The following is an 18,996-nucleotide window of genomic DNA, read 5'->3' as shown; positions in this document are numbered from 1 at the left end:
TCTGTTGCAGGTTAAAGGCAGACTTCATCTTAATCCCGAGGTGACTGGGGGCTAAGAAGCCCGCCTTTGGGGAGCTGCCTGGTCAAGTAGGGAGTGAGGAACGAGGTGAGGGGTTTGGGGACGCATGTGGCATGATGTGGTGTGGTGTTGGGACATGTTTGGCATGTTAGAGTTTTAGATTCTCTTTCAACATCCAGTGTTTCTGTAATTTCTTGATTCCTATTTGTGCAGCTCATGAAGGCAATTATCCACGCATTTCAGAATTGTGGGAAACAAGACCGACACGGGCCGTCCAAACCTTCTGCCTGGGGAATTCTCTCCCGTTCCTGAGCAGATCCGTGTTTCCGCGTGTGAGGAAACAAGCCTTTGCCCTGGGCTGCGGTGTGGTTTTCCAGTGTTTATCCTGGATTATCTGAGCGAGATGGAATCTCCTGAAATTATGTCACACTTGCTACAAATGGCAGGAAACACTAACTTAGAACTTACCTTAAGAATGGGTTTAGAGCTTAGTTTCGAACCAGCTTTGGCCCAGACTCTCCAGGGATTATTTGGGTGGGCTGTTCCTCCTGACAAAGGTTGGTGAACATTTGTGAGGATGACTCGGGTCCTATCTCTGGGCATCAGGGTTACTTTCAGTGGGAAAAACTCAACCCAGTCTGAAGTTACTGGAAGGCCAGCAGAGCAGCGCCAGGCTTCGTGCTCAACGAAACTGCTGCCATTACCCCAGAATTAACAGAGGGCCCATGGTCTCTCTTAGGACCCTGCAAGCATCTCACCGGGGTCAGGCTTGTCCTTTGTCCCCAGGTTCAGACAGCGAGTGAGGCAGTGATGGGCGCCGGGGAGCACAGAGCGCTTCTCTGTCGTCGGGCTCCAGGATGAACTCATGTGCTCTGTGTACTCAGTGTCCTATGTGACTCAGGCTGCGTATACATTCACAGCCTCACGAGTGCAGGTCCGTAGGTGCAGGTCTCACTAGCTTCATGCAGCTGCCTCACTCGCCAGTGGGTTCTCGGCCAGTTTAATAAACCCTCTGCATTCCTAGGCGGGAAGTCCTGAGCTTCTGACGTTTTAACGAGTATCACGTCTCTCTTAAAGCAGCGTGGAAATTATCCCAGCACATGTACGTTATTTTTTTTCATGGTCTTGATTTTAGCTTTTATTATTTTTAAATTACTGATATATAATGCACATTCATAGGGAGAACATAAAATACACTTTAATAAAAAGAAAAGTATTGTGCTTAATCGGACCACGTGCAGGTGGTTGCACCCATAATGAATTCGATGTAACTGGCAAACAGTTTCCTGTGCATGTATCGCACACATTTAACGTCTCACAAAAGACATCATCACACACACGTTTAAACCTTCAGATGCTGCCTTCAACATTTCCATCTGGGAATCTATTCACACGGACCAGGGGCCCCAAAGACACCTCGTACTCAAGGCCTGGCTCCTGAGGTGGCAGCACTGCCGTGGCATCGAAAGGTGACCAAGGGGCGGCCGCCCAGTGTGTGAGGGTTTGTGTGTGTGTCTGTGTGTGCATGGGTGTGTGTGTGCCATTTCACCGTGTGTAACTGAACTAGGGGTGAAAAGGGAGTGGGTCACAGGCTAGAGACAGGACCCAGGGCCAGGGTCGGGGTCAGATGTCCTCACACTGCTATTACGAGTTTCCAATTCAACCCCATTGTGCAGACGGTGCTCTGAGGTTCTTTCACTTTTCAATGGGCTGTTTTTGTTTCTTTTTGTTCCGGTGGTGCTGGTTTTGAGCTCAGGGCCTCAAGCTTGCTGGGCAGAGGTCTCCACCTCTTCAGCCTCACCTCTTGAGCCTCACCTCTTGAGCCTCACCTCCAGCTCAAGGACTGCTTTTTTATTTTTATTATTTATTTACTTATTTTTGTGTTGCTGGAGTTTGAACTCAGGGCCTATACCTCGAGACACTCTACCAACCCCTTTTTGTGTTGGGATTTTTCAAGATAGGGTCTCGTGAACTATTTGCCTGGGCTGGCTTTGAGCTGTGATCCTCCTGATCTCTGCTTCCTGAGTAGCTGGGATTACAGGTGTGAGCCACTCACTGGTGCCGGGCAGGACTGCTTTTTTAAAAAATTACAAAACAGACTCCATAAATTGTGCCAAATAAAAACAAAGAACAAACTGGGGACAGCTGTTTCTCAGAAGATGTGATAAAATGCCCTATCATCATAAGCCATCCTGTTTTTAAAATAAAACTGTGGGAAACTCACAAACTTCAAGTGGCACATGCAAGACACCCTGGAGAGGGGACAAAACGTGGTTCTGCCGTGTCGTGCTGTTCTTGTTTTGTCAAACCTGCTTGTATTTAGAGCTCAGCCACTGTACAGAGAGCTGTGGAGCCATGGTTTTCAAGGAAAAAGGCAGAAGACATTTTCCATAAGATTTAGGGCTTCTTATTAATGGGGGATGGTGTGAACCAAGGCACACTTAGTGGAGATGGTGAGGAGGGGATGGGGATTTGAGCCAGGTGTGGTGGTACACATCTATAATCCCAGCACTCAGGAGGCTGGGGCAGTGGATCATGAGTTCATGGCTCGCCTGGGATATAAAGTAAGATCTTTTCTCAAAAGAGAGAGAGAGAGAGAGAGAGAGAGAATGAAAGAAAAGGTAGATTTGACAGTACTTTTAAAGGCTTGGGTTCAGGAGTGAGGAAGGAGGAGGGTTCTAGCTTCAATGATTGAGGTGGATAGGGTTGGTTCCAAAAACTTTTGGGATCCCAGGAGACAGAACGGGTTAATTGGGGAAGATAACACATTCTGTTTTTGACACGATGAGTTTTAGGTTTGCATGAGTCAGAGAGGTGGAGCTGCTCAGCAGGCTGGCGAATTTGCAGGCCAGGAGCTCAGGAAGCAAAGGTGAAAGCCGAGTGAGCCAAATGCCAGGGTGAGAGACTGGCCAGAAATAGCTGCGGTGACATCCACAGTTGTCTCTTTGGCCCTTGGAGAATGACTTCCGTGAGAGCAGGGAGGGTGGGCACCTTGATGGCCGCCGCAAGCGCAATCTCACGCAAAAGCTTGGCTCAGCTGCTTCTTACTCCAAGATCCCTTCTTACAGCCTAGACTTCGCCCCTCCTCCACATTCCTGTGCTAAAATCCAAACTCCTAAGACGGGGCCTTTGGGAGGGACGTTAGGTGGAGATGGGTCTTGAGGGTGGGCCCAGGTCTGGGCCTTTGTAAGAAATGACACTGTTCTCTGTGGCATTACTCTCTCAGGAAGGCCACAGCCAGGAGGATCGCTGTCACCAGAAACCAGGCCCGCAGGTCCTTGACCTGGGGGACGTCTCACCTTCAGAACGTCTGGGGCCCAAGCCACCTGCTCTGTGGTGTTTTAGTATGGCCGCTGACTCTCGGTCTCTCTCCTGTGGCCTCGTCTGTCTTTCACTCTGTGTATCAGTGTCGCCTTCCTGATCTGGCCAGCTCAGAGGCAGGCCCTTTGTCACACCAATGCTAGCGTCCCTGTGGTGCCCCTACAAAGTCACACCGTCGGTTCAATAAACATGGGGAGACCCGAGGCCAGCTTGGAAAACCACACGGTCATGTAGCAATTTCTGTGAAGAAGGCCAAGATGGAGCTCAGAGCGGGGCACGGGACAGACCTGGGCAAAGTCCCGGCTGGGGTTCAGGTGGAAACGAGCAGGATGGTTTCAGTGTGAAATGTGGACATTGCACCAGAAGTCCTTGGAGATCAGAGGGAAGAGCACAGGGCAAGTGGCCCATGTCGAACAGGTTCCTTGTCGGGATCTGTCACGGCACAGCCACCGTGTAACGCCGGGTTGTGGCTTAGCGCTTCCAGATCGACTTCGAAAATCCTTAGCTTCTGAGTTAGGATTTGTCTAAAGCAAACGAGGACGATGCTTACAACCAACAGCCACTTGTGTCCCTAAAAATGTTTTCAGTAAGCACAGACACACACACATCCACAACCAATCAGCAACAAAAAACCCCACATACACTCACACGACCAATCACCAAGAAATCACACACACCTCTGGTAATGGCGGCTGCCCCCAAAGAAAGGGAACAACCCAAGGCTTCACCGCACTTGCTCTTCATGTTTAGTGGGGTCACTTAACGTGGACGGAATGCCCCAAGTGCAGATCTGAAGGGATGCTGCAGGCCTGAGTGTTTTCTGCAGGATGCTGGGGTTTTCTGGGGTCCTGGAAGGAGACAGGAAGCTTGGCATGAGAGACTCAAGACGTCCCTCTGTGAGGATGGGAAAGATTTATTTATTTTCCCCGGAGTGTCTTCCGTGACCTCTGTGCAATCTCCTGAGTGCTACCAGAAGCAGACTTTCTGATTCCATCCCCGAAGCCAACCATCCAGAAGTCGATCATGGAACAGACTTGACTCTGCCAACTTATCCAGAGGAGACGAGCAAGGGGGGCATCACAGACCTCTGCTTTCCAACGGATGCTGCTGGCCAAGGTGACCAATGGGTACCGAGACGTGGCTCGTCCGAGTGGAGTTGTGCACAGTGTGACATACTCCCTGGAGGCTCAGAAATGCAAACAGCCCGGCTCATTACTCTGTGCTGATGGGGCGTTTTGCACTGGCTGGGCGGCGTTGCACTGTTAGTAAAGTGACATTTACCTGTCTGCGTGGCCGTCCCCTGCACGTCACAGCGTCTTTCATCAGGAGACCTTGAACCTGTGCTGGGGAGGGCTGGCCCTCTCCGTTCTGCTTTACAGACGAGAAATCCTGGGGAGCTTGATGCCGTCTGCCTGGGGCAGGGCGCGAAGCTCGGAAGGGAACCGTGCGTTCCTGTGATTAAGCGCACGAAGCGACCGGCAGACGTACATGTCCGTTCCGAGCCCCTGCAAGGCAGGGACCAGGCCCTGTCCGCGTAGTCAGATATTGACGGCGCAGAGAGGGTTACAAAACAGTCACTGTCGTTGCTATTGCATCTTGCACGTTCTGGAGTCGACTCTTAGGTGAGGGACAGAAGTGGCCTCTTTAATCCTACACGACTTCTCGAGTGCCCTCCGGGAAAGAGTTTGGAAGTGAACTTGCCACTTTTGATGAGCTCACTGGCTTGCAAATCTTGACGTCTTGTTTTGAAGAGAAGACATTACAAACACAAGGGCTTTGGTCTGGACTTGGGTTCCGGACTGACAGACAGACGGAGGATGCAGCTTTGCAGCTCTGTTCTTCATCTCTACCTGGGACAGACGCAGGGCCGGCGGAGGGAGGTGCTCAAGCGGGGGAATGCCCGCCTGCAAGTGTGAGGCCTGCGTTCAAGCCCCCATACGAAAAAAAAATTATTACAGAAACCACAGACATGAAGTCTTTGATGAGTGAGTTTAGTTTTGTCAAAAAGCACATCTTCACATAACTTAAATAGGAAGGGAGGCCATCAGGAACAGAAGGGAGGCTCTCTGGGCAAACATTACCTGAAACAGTGTGTCTGTCCATTTTCTACCCTCATTTATCTACTGGATCTTTGTAATTGCATTCTCTTGACTGAGACGGACGTCAACATCACTTTAAAATACTGGGCCATGACGTTCATGAGTCAGGATGGCTGTAGGGTGGTGTGGGAATTGTGCACTCATTCCTTTATTCAACAACAGCTGTGCTTCAAAAATGTTCACTGTGAAACCCACGAGTGTGACCACGAGCGTCTCTGTTTCTTCTAAACGAAGTTTGAATAAAATGTGATATTTTCCAGGAATGGATGAATGTCCATTTTTGCCAGTGTACACCTACACGTATAGGGGAGTGTGTCCAGGCGGGGCTCTCTCTTTGAGACGTGGTCTCGTTAAGTAGCCCCGGCTGGCCTCAAACCTGTAACCTTCCTGACTGTGGCCTCCTGAGTGCTGGGATCACAGATGCGGGCTCCACGCCCACTCGTGACGCCCTCTGTGCCCTCATTGCACGCAGGGCTCAGCCCGAGTGGTCCTCCATGTGCCTTCCTGTCCTTGTGACCGGAAAGGTGACTGCAGTGCTGAATGCTCCTGGTTACACTGCGGTTGCTCCAGTAACGGTCGTGGGCACGTCTCAGAGGAGCCGTGGGCTCTGTGCGCCCCTCGTTTCCTTTACCAGAAAGGTGGCCTAGAGACATTCGTGTGTCCTTGCCTGCCATTGAACCTGGAATGCCGGGCCGAAGCCTGATGTCGGAGTGAGGAGTTCAGTACCATCGGTGTCTCGCAGTGGAAAGGGGCTGGGTGGAGGAAAGCTGGGGCAGGCAGCAATGAAGGAATGGCCAGCTCGGGAAATGCTGCAGACGACTTCCTCTGGACGTAATGGTTCTTATGCCTTCAAAGCTAATGAATTGCACCTGGGCACAGTGGCCAACTCCTGTAATCCCAGCTACTCAGGAGGCCAAGATTGGGAGGATCGGGGTTCAGGCTGGCTGGGCAAAAAGTTCTTGAGACTTCATCTCAACCAATAAAAAGCCAGGCATGGTGGTGTGTGCCTGTCATCCCAGTTATGTGAGAAGCGTAAAGAGGAGGACTGACAGGCTGTGTGTAAACATGAGACATTATTTGAAAAGTAACTAAATAAAAAAGGGCTGGCGGAGTGGCTCCAATGGTAGAGCACCTGCCTGGCAAGTCTGAGGCCCTGAGTTCAAACCCCAGTTCCACCAAAACAAAATAGAAAACACCTGATGAGTTCCACTCTGGGGGCGAAATGGTGGGCGAAGCGACATGATTTGCGCACACTGTGGTTTTCCAAACTTTCTTCAGAATAGTTCCCGGGAACCACATTGGCCGATGTTCCCTGCCACTCAGGATTATTCACCTTCTGATTGGGGCAACCTCACTCTGACACCCCACTCCAGAACATGACACTCTGGGTTCAGCCCATCTCTTTGGGCAGAGAAATCAGAATGACTTTAAAACACAGTAGCCAGGTGACTTTGCAGGAAAACAGATGGTTCTGCTGGCTTTGTAGCTGGCTCTGAAGTTGAGGCCTTTTGCACAATTAAGTCAAGTTGTTCTGAATTCCTGGCAGTGAGAAAGCTGGGGAGGTGAGTTTTCCCCTCTGGGGGGTGCGGGGCAGTCAGCTTCAGAGTGAAGGGACAGGCCTGTAAACCAGACCCTGCTCGTTCTTTTGCAACTGCGATCAATCTGTAGCAGCTGAACCTCCAGCGAGAAGGCCTGCAAGACAATCGAACAGTAGGGCTAATTGGTTCCAGCTTAGATCTTTCTTTAATGGCTATGCAGAGTAGAAATTCCAAATTGAAGGTAAATTGAAGAAATGAGAATATAATCCTACTCGAGCAGAATTAAAGAACTGATGCCATGTCACAGTAGGGAGAGTGCTATGAATTCAGAAAACAAATACTCCCCCATTCTGGTGGGCCCCCTAGGGACAGTTCTTGGCCCGTGGTCCATGGCTCTGTGCAACCTCAGCTGTCTCCCCTCTCCAGCCGAGGCAAGACATGGCTGGACAAGGGTGTGACGCCTTCTGTTCCGGGTGACCACGCACAGCACAGTGTGGCCCTCTGAGCTGCCAGGCCGCACACACTCCCGGCCCTTGTTTCTGGTTCTTGTTCTCACTGGGGCATGCTGGGAAAGGCAGGGCCCTGGGCGGACCAAGGAGTTACCAGCCGGCCTGGGCAGCAGCGGCAGCTGTACTTCTTGCCAAACGTGCCAAAGGCTTGGGAATCGGGAGACGGTGACTCTGAAGGGTCTACTTTCTACCCTCTTCCTCTCCCAACCCAAAAAACCAAACAAAACCAGAAACCACCCCGCTAAGACCTCCTTTGGCTCGGTAGATCGTAGTGCTCATCCCTTTCTAATGCCTCCAAAAGACAGTGCTGGAAATTCCCAGGCAGCCCTGGGGCAGATGCCATACTCCACACACTTGATCTGGCTGGAGGAAAAGCGGTGGTGGCCTGGGTGACGGACGGAGGATTTCAGTAGGCCAACTAGGTGACATGGTGGATATTTATAAACCTACTGCTGATCTTTGCACTGTAGGGAAAGAAGTCACATATGGAGAGCACGACTCAGAGTACCTTCCTCGCGGAGGAGCAAAGCATTCTCAGGTTCCTGGGGTCCTGGGATGTCAGCTGTGAGCCAGAAAGCGCCTGCTGCTGGTCCTCCGCCAACTTCAACCGTGAGAGGGGCGCGACACGCTTTCATCCCACAAAGCTGCTACCTCCTGAGCACTATGTTCCAGGGACTTGAAAAAATATTCATGCAATCCACTCTTTAAAAATATTTCCAGATTTAAATTTCTTTTTACTGGTCATGTATCATGCCGTGGGATGTTTTGACATATGTACATATTGTATAATTTTTTTTTTTGGTGTGGTATTAAGGCTTAAACTCAGGACCTTCACCTTAAGCCAGTCCACCAGCCCTATTTTTGTGAAGGGTTTTTTGAGATAGGGTCTCTCGAACTATTTCCCCAGGCTGGCTTCAAACCTCGATCCTCCTGATCTCTGCCTCCTGAGTAGCTGGGATTACAGGCGTAGCCACTGGCACCTGGCTCACATAGTCTAATAATTAAATCAGGTTAAACATTTATCATCTCTTTATGTCAGAAACTTCAATTGTTTCCTGTGGCTTTTCAATGTGTGCTGTGCATTGTTGCCACTCTGCTGGGGGATGGCTCTCCAGAACTTCTTACTCCTACCTAACTGTAGCTTGGTACCCTTTGACCAAACTTTCTCTGTCCCTCTCATCTCCAGGGATTTCAAACACATTTATTTGCTAACTTAAGCCCAAAGGCAGCTTGTCAGGTAGGTACCCTTGTTCCTGGTTTATGGCAGCCGCCATGCTTAGGCTCAGAAATCCTGCCTGGTTCCCAGGCCAGTGTTCTTAGGTTGACTAAGTTGCTTTAAACTGCCCTGTCCCAGGCCGGAAGGCGACCTGATTGCAGGGACGTGAAGTAAATGGATCTTGTCTCTAAAGTGACCATTTTCCTTGTTCGTGGATAGAGCTTTATCTTCAGGACGGTCCTGACAGACAAGACACAGCATCTAATATTGAGAGAAACAAGAGCAAACTTCCATTTCTGTTGGATGAACCAAAAGTGGGTCAATCAAGTTGAACCATGGTGACAGAGCTGGTGTCCTCCCCTGCCAGAAATGTCTGGTCACGCTGAGTCAGTCACAACGTGGGCAGCCTCTTGACCTGGCACACAGCTTGACATGCGTCACGGGGAGGATTCGAAACCCAGGGTTGGAAAAGCCCCTGCTCTTAAGTTGGGACAGCTAAAAATATTTAGGTGTCAACCCTCGTGCTCCTGAAATAGGCTCCATTCATTCACAAATACACTGGTGTATTTATTCACTCCGTCAACATCTGTTCTAACCCCCTCTCCTCAATGAGACATGCTGGGAGAAATTCAAGTAGTGAAATTTGCTGGACGGCACAGAGCAGATCTCCCCTCCGTCCTCCAGCTCCGCTGAGCAGGGAACACTCCCTCAGCAGTTTCTTGGCGTTCCTTCCAGAGACATGCTAGGCATAAAAACACTTTTCCCTTGGTTTCCACAACTGTTTTTTTCATCCCTGCATCGGTCTGGGCACCGATCTGTACAACGTGGTGATCAAAACTGGGCCCTGCCATGGTCAGGCGAACACCACACACGCCAGTTTCTTCCACGTGAGGGGTAACTGCGGTCACACAGTCACTCACAGCAGTGGGGTGGTCTCAACGAATCAGGGTTGAGGTGTCTGTGTGTCTCATCACCTATAACAAGTAAACTGCCAAGTTCCAGTGTTTTCGAGCTATTTAAAAATAGCCTAACACTTATTTTTGTCATAAAAGTGCTCGCGTTCTCCTAACTTGCTTTTGTGAGAGAGGCGTGGTCCACCGGGTGAGACCTGGACACACCCCAGGAGGTCTTCTTGTGAATGTGATCTGGTGCCCATTATGGTGGTGGAGGGTTTGAACATTTCAGAATCTCAGGGTGCTAGGAGAAATGTATACCTCCCTCGTTTTCTTGGGAGAGTGAAAGGATTTTCCTAAATTGTAGACTACTCCCATTCATGGGACCCTGGCCTCCCAGCTGCCTGGTTGCAATTCTCTGTCCTTAGGAGAGACGGAGGCAGGAAGAGGCCCAGCCTCCCATCTGCATCCAGTTTGGCTCAGGACAGTAGCAGGCCAGGCAGATAACCGTGTGCAGACAAAAGAGCCAAGGTGGACACAAGTGGACATGAGCTCCTTGAGGAAACCTCAGGGCAGCCTGGGTTCTGGAGCTTTGAAAAGGGCTGTGCTGTGGGGCTTGGGTCAGAAAGAGTTCAAGTTTGCTTCTCCCCGCCGCTGGATTGTTACCTGCCTCAAGCCTGTGAACCAGCTCGACTCAGATGCAATCTCTGTTCCATGTCTGATCGGAAGGAAAAGAGAGAGATGGGAATGGTACACAGTCTCGGCCATGGGCTGCTCTGGCTCTCTCCATCAGCCAGGGGCAGAGGACAGTTTGCAGACTCCAGTGGGTCCCACAGAATCTCTGGTCTACACCTGGCCTGCAGGAGAAAAGGCTCGCAGGTTCGATGTGGCCTGTTTCCATGGCAGCTCGGGGCTCCCGGGTGCCCCTCCCTGGATATCATGACACATGGGGAGGCAGATGTGTGCTGGAATAGGCAGGCGTGATGTACAGCCTCACCTTTCCCAGGAGGTCCTTCCTCAGGACCGACATGGCCGCCCAGCTCCACGAGTTGTTCTCACATGCAGACAGAGAAGTATAGACGTGATTCTCTCTCATTGAAGAAACCTGCAGCCACAATCTGTACAGCTAAACAAACTTCAGTTCAAAATTCTGACATTTGTTACTACCCTTTAGAAAATCAACTGAGAATGATCTGATACAGGGGATAGGGTTTGAGAGCCTCCCCGCCCTCTCTTCCTTTCTTCCTTCCTTCCTTCCTTCCTTCCTCCCTCCCTCCCTCCCTTTCTCCCTTTCTCTTAAAAAGAACAAGAACAAAACTAGACCTGAGTGTAATTGTGCTTTCTCCCTAGCTGGGTCTGTAAAGCAGAGAAGAGTGCATTTTCTGGGAACCTTATGAAATCTTGTTAGTTAATTTCTCCCCCTTGCTTTGACAATGACCCCAAAGAGATAAAATTACTTGCACAGTTCCTACCGAAAAGCAGCCAAGATTTTATTGGAAACACTGTTCCTCACACTGGGGCATATTTTCTTTCCTTCTCTACCAGGAGACGATCGAACATGAAAGAAGAAAGAAGAGTGTGCAACTCTGACTTTCATCTTTGTTCAGCTTCCGTATCTAGTCCTCGTTCCCCTATTTTTTTCTTAGACTTTAAAACCCAGGCAGTGGAGGGGTGCACGTGAGTTCTGAGGGCACCAGCGCTTTGATGGGGGCTGTCTGCACTCTGTCACTCTCACTTTGTCACTGGGTTCTCCTGAGTTCCTCAAACTCTGTATGGTGACTGCAACAAAATTTTTGTATCTAGGGGGAACATGTTCAAACCACTTAGTTTCTGGAAGTTCACGTTCCTTGATGTGGCTGAATTCTTTAATATTTAGGGGGGAAAGATAAAAGTGCCATTGACACATGGTTGAAAAAATAAACGTTAACCAATTCCAGGCTCAGTAGAGCTCTTGCCTAGCATGGGGTCGGGGGTGGGGAGAGCCTCGGGATCCAAAGCAAAACAACAGAACAGAAATTCTAGAATTTCCCCTCCCAGGCACACAGCACATTATGGGGTATGCTTGAGAGAGCAGAACTCTGAAATTCAAAAGAAAAATAAGTTAATGAAAAATGTCCGATAATCTAGATTTCCTTTTCTTTTTTTAAAATTCTCAGCTAATTTTGCTCAGTAAAACCTGTCTGTGAAAACCCCTATCTAAAAGCTGTGGTTACAAGGCAGACTTTGTAGCAAAATGGGAACAAAGTGCCCGTGATAACATTTCAGAATTAAAATTTTTATGTATTTTTTTATTAAAAAAAAAAAACCAAAAGGAACCATGCCAAAAGAAAAGCTTAAAGTCATTATATTTTTCTTTTGTCATTCTTTTTGTAATTTGGGAAATTACTTTTCTAACAACAAGAAAAAGAAATCAAAGCAGTCCTTGTATTTCTAGAGGGTCTGATGTGTCTGTTCTAGGCCACTCTGAACTTGAAGACGAAGACCTCTGACCTCTAACAAATGTGCATTTTACACTCAGAATAGCTTATCAGGAACTGCAATTGCGGTGGGAAAATCTCTGCCCTAGAGAGGCAGTACTGGAGCGGCACGGTGCTGCGTGCTGGGACAAACGTTTGCACCGGTGACAAGGTGACAACGAGCCTGAGTGTGGGGACCGTGGCCCCAGCCCAAGGGGAAACCAGAGCCCCTGAGAGGCGCTCTCTGCCAAACTCACGAATGATCACTTAGTCCATCCACAGCGAGGGGCATAAGCCAGGGGGCAGCTGAACCCCGCCGGCCTGCGTGCCCTCCCCCGGCCATTCCCGAGTTCTGGAGGCCTCGGCCTTTGGGGATGTCGTCACTGTGCCAAGCCCAGCGCTCTGCCGGCCTGGTGAAACCGTCCTTCCTTCTGACACGGAGAAACGTCTGCCCCAGAGAGGGTAAAATTCTCAAAGGCCGCAGCCTGGAGCTGCAGGAAGTTAGCTGGCAGATCTGGGGGTGACAGCCCCTGGGAACCTGTGGGAGTTTAACAGCGAGGGCGCAGATTCAAGGTGAAGAGCCAAGAGTGGCCTTCCGGCTGGACACCACGGCGGACAGGGCGCCCACCCCGCAGCAGGATCAGCCTCGCTGGGCTTGGGATTCCCGGCTGGTGTTGAGGATCCTGCCCAAAGCAGATGCCTGGCAGTTTCCTTTCGCACTGGGAGCAGAGTGAGCGGCTTGCACAGGAATCAGTAGACGTGAGGGCAAGTCAGGGGCTGTTGGCGTGTGTGACCAGCTCTCTTCTAAGGACGGGCTTTGAAGTTAGGGGCTTTGGGAACCTGGGCGATGGGGGTGGGGAGGGTGAAGGGTGGGTGGAACAAGAATTAGGGTGACAATGGCTTTGTGGTCGTATCATTTCCCCCACAACATTCACTGCTGTGCCCCTCGCCATCCATTGGGCAGATGGTGTGGGATCTCCTCTCTGTGCCCACCCTCTGGGGGCATCGGGGTTCAGAACCTAAAGCAGGGCAATTCCTCCCTCTCCTGCTCTTAGGAGGAGATGCAGCTCCGGGGAAGAGCCGCGATGCCCACGCCTCTGATCTCAGGCCTCTGGATTCAACGCACCTCTCGCTGCACGTGCTTTCCTCTTCTTAAGAAAGTTCATGAAGTGTGTAAAAGTGTGTTTAATTGTGAGGCTGGTGTAAGGAAATTTTTACCCAAATGAATTCACTCACGAAGAGACAATCCCAAATGGACAGAGTGGAAGCACCTTGATCGGTTTTTCTTCTTTCTTTGGGGAGTGGGGTGGAGAACAGTGCTGGGTTTGAACTCAGGACCTCATGCTTACTAGGCAGGTGCTCTACCACTTGAGCCACCCCACCAGCTCCGGAAGACCCACTGTTGATGAGTCAGAAAATAAACAGGATTCAAATCCGTGTTTCCTTGATGGGCTTAATCAACTTTGACGAACATATTTCTTGCCTCATGGAACAGTGTCAGTTTCTCAAGGATCCCAAGGGGACTGGACAAGTTCTCTAAGGGGCTGGCCTGTAGACACACTGTCCCTGAATGAGTCCGCCCTGCATTGTGTCAGGACTGGTCTGTGTGACAGAAGAATTGGGCTGAAGTGATGGTATGCCCATAAGAGACGTAAGGCTCCCTCCCCTCCCTCCTCCCCCCTCCTCCGGTGGCTCTGCTTTGCTGAGGACACCCAGACAGACACCCAGGCCTACAGATGCGCCATCTTGGAAGCAGGTCCTCCAGCTCCTTGTAGACCTCAGATGACTACGACCTCATGAGAGGCCTGAACCTGAGCTGGAACCTAAACCCCCCAGCTAAGCCGTGCCCAGACCCCCAACCTACAGAAACCGTGCAGTGCCGGTTATTGCGTGACGCCGTCAAGTTTTGGAGTAACTTAACGCGACTGAAGAGACCCAGTAGAGCCCTTTCTTTCAGAACCAAGACCCAGGGCTTCGCTGGTTTTCATATCACGCCTGTAAATCCCGCCATGGGCTGTATTTTTTCAGGGAGGCTGAGAAGCCTAAATCTCTCTAGGTCCCAGCATGGCAAGTGTTAACTGACACACTTACCGTGAATCTGCACGTGCACAACATTAATTCACTTTTTCCTGAATGTGTTCTGAAGCTCAGCTTCTGTTTTAAAGACAACACACTTGTCTGAAAGGAAGTTTAAAAAATAGCCATATTTCTAACACCAAGCCAGCTATCGATAACATCTGAGTGAAACCCCTGGTGCTGTTCTTTCAGGGCACCTAGGAAGCAGTTGGGGTCATAAGCTGTATACCATGCTCTCACTAAGCCAGATTCTTTCTTTTTTTAATTGTTAATTTTTTGGCAGTACTGGGGTTTGAACTCAGGGCTTCACACTTGCTAGGCAGGTGTTCTACCACTTAAGTCATGTCCTCGGCCCTTTTTGCTTTGGCTGCTTTTCAGATAGGGTCTCACTCCCTGCCCACTCCCCACCAGCAGCCTTGAACTGAGATTCTCCCACCTCTGCCTCCTGCTTAGCTGGGGTCCCATTTCTGTGCCACCTGTGCCACCACTCCTGGGATGTTGATTGAGATGGGGTCTTGCCTGCTAGCCTTGAACCTTGATCCTCCTAATCTCCCTTGCTCATGTGGTTGGGATTATAGGTATGAGCCACCATGCCTGCCCTCTGCTATTTAGTAACAAGAAATAATGTGCCTTGCTCATTTTTGCCATTCAGCTCTGCTCAGAGTGACAGGTCCTCAGGGAGGGTGCCTGGCCATGGCTGGAAGAGTCTGTGGTTGGAGGGAGGCCCTGGCCGGGAGTGACAATCGCCTGGGGGTGGTCAGACCCAGGGGTGATGTACCAACTAGTGTCTGCCTTTGTGCAAGTCTTTTTATTGTCAGGACAAACTGTGAAGGGCCACCCGTCAGCCCTGACTCGTATTTACTTACTTATTTTCATTCTTTGTTTCCATTAATGTTTTTTATTAGGACATATTCGTTGTACAGGGGGGATTCATTGTGACAATTCCAAATGGGCTTATATGGCACATTGGTTAGATCGCCCCACGGTCTCTCCCCCTTGACCCCCTCCCCACCCCACTCAAAGCAATTGCAAGAGGTTTCCTTGTTCTGTTTCATATAATATATGAAGTCCATCCACCATGTTCCCTCACCTTCATCTCCTCCATTCGCCTCCCCCTCCCACAAGTACCCCACACACTGCCTATTTTACAGTCCTGGTTTTCATTATTAATATCTAAGTTGATGGTCCCAGGGGTTTTTCACTCTATCCCACTGTGAATATACTTTACTTTGGCCCCTCAACCCCTCCCTTACCCTCCCTCACCCCTTACCTCCCACCCCCATTATTCAGCAGCTTTCAGCACACATCCTCATGTCCTCTACCTGCACATCTTGTGGTATACGGGGTTACTGATGCTCTGTCGTTCTCGTTCCTTTCCCTCTTCCCCCGAGGTCCACAGACAAGTTCACTGTTACAGATACGGTCTGCATCTGAGTTTGTATATGGCCACGCTTGGTTTTGTGTATATGTTTATCTTTGGATCTGTCTTCCACGTATGAGAGAAAACATGCATCTTTTGTGTTTCTGAGCCTGGCTGACTTCACTTAACCTGGTGTCCTCCAGTTGCATCCATTTACCTTCAAACCCCATGTCATCACTCCCTGTGGCTGAGCAAAACTCCATTGTGTGTATTTTCCACAGTTTCTTGATCCAGCCATCATTTGTAGGACACCTGGTTGTTTCCAGGGCTTGGCTGTTGTGTGCAGTGCTGCGATGCGCGTCGGTGCACAGGCGTCTCTACTGTGTCCCGTTAGCCCCGGGTACATGCCAGGAGCCATATCACTGCACCAGAGGGCCCCGGCTCCCTTATACCCACGGCCGGCTCAGGAGAGCCTCCGCTCTCCTGTTTGGACAGGTGGAGGTGTGGATTGCAGGTGCAGGGGAGGCGAGCAGAGGGGTCCTCATCCTCACAGAGTTGAAGTAGGAGCTGTGATGGCAGCTGGTGAGAACACTTCTCCCTCTGTCCACACGGCCCTCGTGCAGCAGCATGGAGGGGCTGGGGACGGTGCTTTGTCCCTGTGGTCTTGTATCCGCGTATGCTTGCTTGTTTCTGGCGCTGGAACCGAACCCAGGCCTCAGCGGCAAGCGCTAAGCTCCACCCCCCTGCACTGCTCTTAGCGGAGTCTGCACGCTTGGGAAGGTCTCAGGGCTCCAAGGCGAGTGTTTGTCATTGTGTCCTAATTCCTCCGGCGGCCTGAGAACGCAGAGGCCCCCGAGCCCCCGGCTGTGTCTCTGCTCACTGGTCCCGGCCCTCGCTGCGGACACTTGAGGAAGAGAATGGCTGCCTGTCGCTGTCACTGCGAGTCCTCGGGAAAGAAAGAACTAAGGACGCGGGCTGTGGTGTGCACACTTCTTATCTGCCTGGGAGGCCCAGGCAGGAGGATCGTGAGTTCAAGGCCACCTGGACTCAAAGAGAGATCTCAGAGAGAGAGAGAGAGACAGAAAGAGAGAGATAGCAGAGAGAGAGAGAGAGACAGAGACAGAGAGAGAGATAGCAGAGACAGAGAGAGACAGAAAGAGAGAGAGCGAGAAGAAGAGAGAGAGAGAGAGAGAAGGGTGGGGGAAAGAGGAAGGAAGGAAAGAAGGGAGGAATCAAATAAATTTAACCTACTGAACTCACATCTTTGAGGAACAACGCTGTGCAGCACCAGGACGAGCTACTCCGAGCAATTATTCATCTCACTCGTTAATTAGAGGAATCCTTTCTTTTAAAAAAAAATTTTGAAATTTTGAAATGAACTCTGCCTGCAGTGACAGCAGATGCAGGTGTGTTCTCAGATATCCCTTTAAGAGAGCCCGCTTGGGCGCAGGCCGGGTGACTGTGGGACTGGGGTTTGAACTCAGGGCTTCGCCCTTGCAAAGCACGCACTCTACCTCTTGAGCCACACCTCCAGTCTTCAGTTTTCCTCTGGTTATTTTGGAGGTGGATGGGTCTCCCAGACTATTTCTCTGGGCTGGCCTTGAACCTTGATCCTTCCTAACTCAGTCTTCCAGGCAGCTGTGATTACAGGCGTGAGCCAGGGCACCCAGCTAGCTTGTTTCTTGAACTCACATTTTTCTCTTTCCGGGTTTACTGTCTTGAATCACTTCGTAAAAAGGACACATGGAAGACAAATTTGCCAAAACTTTCCATGATTTAGAATAACGTATTTATTAGACATTTTAGACAGTAGGCAGCTTGCTTTGGTAGTTTGATTGAGTATTGAATTCTTCATTTAAACTCATTTCCCTCAGAACTTTGAGGCCGATGTTGCACTGTCTTCTAGCACAGAGAATTTCTGAGAAGTTAGATGGTAAATATGATTTTCTTTCACACAAAAGATAATTTGCTTTTCTTCTTTGAACATTTTTTTGGATTATAAAACTTCTATACTCTGAAATCTCAGAATATCCATATGCGTCTAGCACGAAAATATTGTTGTCTTCTGCTTCTCAATAAACTCAACCACACAAGCAGCACCATTTGTATAAACTCATCCTGTTGAAAAATGGAGAAATGAGACCTGCTGAGGCTGTTCCAGGAATGGGGAACGGGGGATAAAGGAGAATGATGGAGGGGCAAATTCAATAGGAGATATTGTGAGAACTTTTGTAAATGTCACCATGTACCCCGATTACAACTATAATATGATAATAAAAATTTAAAAAATAAAAATAAGGGTAGGTAGAGTGACACAAATGATAAGAGCACTGAGTTCAGACAAACCCCAGTGCCATAAAAAATAAAAATAAATAAACAAAAATAAACTCCTCTAGTTTCTTCCCCTTTTAAACTGCATTGACACCTTTCTTTATCTTTCCTTTGTCTTCACTAATCTCTCACAGAAAGGAGGTGTTTCTTTCTTCATGTTTTTCAGCTCTGAGAAATTCTCTTTTTTGTTAGGTCTTTGTTTACGCTCTCCTGTCATTTTGTCTGTTCTTTCTGGATTTATATTATTAGAAATTAGTCTCCTGGATTATCACTTAGCCTTTCACATTTTCACTCTATCGGTATTCAAAACAATTATTTTTGAGACAGGTTCTCACTATGTAGCCCAGGCTGGCCTCCAACTCAAGATCCTCCTGTCATGAGTTCAAGGCCAGCCTGGACCACATAAGCAAGACCCTGTCTCAAATCAATCAGTCAATCAACAAATCAATTTATCAACCAATCCTGCCTCAGCATCCTGAGTGCTGGACTGGAGGGATACATAACAGATTTTCTTGATGTTCACCTTCCCATCAGTTTATTGAAATTCTGCTTACGTTATGATATTTATAATTTCTAAGACCTCTTTCTTACCTTGACTCACTTCCTTTTGTACCACCGAGTTCTTGAGCTAACCTTAATATTTGAAGCATTCTCCCTAAGGATGCTAGTGCTAAAATGTTCTCTCGTGAGCAATGTGCAGGCTCCTGTTTGTCTTGCATGGACGCGTGGGGACGGGTCCGTGGACATATGTCCCACAAGGGCTGGAGAGGCGTTATTTTCTGTCTCGGTGGAGTGCATCCGTCTTCACAGGCGGAGTTTTGAGAACGGTGCCCATGCTGGGCACGTGCCCTTGCTGCCAGACCCGGACCAGCTGCAGCACGGGTCGGGCTGTGGTGAAAGCTGCTTTCCTCCTCTTGAAAATTTGGGAGGTCTTGCCTTTTGTATTGCGTGTTTATTCCGCATGTCCATTGATGACCCGAGGCCATGTAACCAAGATTAAAATAATGCATGGCAGGATCCCCGGGGACTCCCGAGCAGTGGGGACAGAAAGGACCCCTGCAAGTGTCCAGAAGGTGATCGGTGCCCTCTCTGAGCGCCCCTGGGGTGTGGGCACCAGGAAAAGGGAGCCAGGGGGTCATGACACTCTGCTGAGTGAGGTGGCACTCAGCATCCGTCCTG

The sequence above is a fragment of the Castor canadensis genome, chromosome 17 (genome assembly GCF_047511655.1).
Source record: "Castor canadensis chromosome 17, mCasCan1.hap1v2, whole genome shotgun sequence".
Taxonomy (NCBI): domain Eukaryota; kingdom Metazoa; phylum Chordata; class Mammalia; order Rodentia; family Castoridae; genus Castor; species Castor canadensis.
Note: the sequence above shows the minus strand (reverse complement) of the source record.